The 1,439-nt window shown below is 39.9% G+C and overlaps 1 protein-coding gene across 2 annotated transcripts in view; it reads left to right on the top strand.

Moving 5' to 3' along the window:
* Nucleotides 1-520: 520 nt before the first annotated feature.
* Nucleotides 521-1,439, top strand: part of LOC139554671 (chemokine-like protein TAFA-2) — a 176,702-nt gene continuing 175,783 nt past the window's right edge. For both annotated transcript variants that reach the window (XM_071367698.1, XM_071367688.1), the window contains exon 1: nt 521-1,057. The gene's annotated coding sequence lies outside the window, so the exon portion shown is untranslated. The remainder of the gene's footprint in view (nt 1,058-1,439) is intronic.

Below are 1,439 nucleotides of genomic sequence, written 5' to 3'. Positions count from 1 at the left end.
GTAGCATGTTTTGATACAAGAAGCGGGAGTGAGTTTTTAGCGAATCAGAATGCAGAGCACAATGCACAAAAAAAAAAAAAAAAATGCATTATGAAAATCCGCGAAATAGCGAATCCGCGATAAGTGAACCGCGAAGTGGCGAGGGATCACTGTATACTAAATCCTCCCCTTGACTGAAATTGAAAAAGCATGACCCTCCCCCATTTCCTCCAGGTAGGCGTACCCATTATTTCGATCCAACCCTAATATGCAATTAATTACAATGTGCATGTGTGACAGGCCACCTCTTTACTTGCAATTTCCTTGGCACCATACAGTATATCAAAGATCCATCAAATCTTCAATAAACCATCACATTTAAGAGGATAAATCTAATTTCCTATTATTAGCGCTTGATGAGCCATATTTATTGCACGAGGCCAAGGCCGGAAGTGAAAATGCCACTGAGTGGCGCCAAATCATCGTGGTCCGTATTTTCCCGGGCTCACTGGTAATGTTGCTTGAAATAATACACTTGTCTCAGGTGCGTGTCCTCCTCTGCCTGCCGATAGTAACGCTCGGGAGTGGACCCCTCATCTCAAATACGTCGTCTGGACCGTGAAGAGACATAGTCTACACACAACAAATGAACAAAACAATACTGGATGAACTGCAATAACAACAACCTGTCTGTAGAAACAATGATTGACTATCAGTCGTTTCTTTCAAGCTCTCTCGCTTTTGCGGTTGGGAAGTTGTGAAAAAACGCTAAAGGACCAGGAACTTTAGAAGACTTCAGAGTTGCTATATATGCAGTCGACCGATTAAGCCGGGAGCCCGGTCGAGCTTGAAAGTCTATGCAATAGGCTACATTTTCTTTTGACATCTTTTGACTCGGGGATTTGGCGTTTTGAACGCCTGATGTCTACCCATTTTCCTAGGTTATGTTTTGTCGTGGTGGGCACATTCACGGGCTAAAGGAAATTGTATTTCTTTAACATTACCCTGTTTTTGTTTTTGAAAATGGAGAGCAAATGAGAGGGGCATTTCCCGGGATTAATTGACAGCACAACGACAGGTAGGTTTAACGATTTTCTCAATAGGCTACATAATTTCGATCACGTCTAAATCACTTGGTATTTTTATATATCCAAATTATTAACGCTTATTGTGTAAGCATAACACGTCTGTGCACTGTATGGAATAGCCTACATCAATCACATTCTGTGGACTTAATATATTCATTTACAGCGATTTCTACAGACTTAAAAAATTCGACTTTGTTACATACTGAACAATCTATCCGATGTTCAAATACCTTTTTGTGGTTATTATTATTTCTGTTTACGAAAACTATATTTTACATGTGTGCTTAATTTGTGATAGGGATGGATGCATGCAAACCATTATCATAGATGGACATGCAAAGCAATACAATCCCAATAAATAATGGTTGATGA

This window comes from Salvelinus alpinus, chromosome 2, assembly GCF_045679555.1.
Source record: "Salvelinus alpinus chromosome 2, SLU_Salpinus.1, whole genome shotgun sequence".
Taxonomy (NCBI): domain Eukaryota; kingdom Metazoa; phylum Chordata; class Actinopteri; order Salmoniformes; family Salmonidae; genus Salvelinus; species Salvelinus alpinus.
This window is presented reverse-complemented; position numbering and strand designations above follow the sequence as displayed.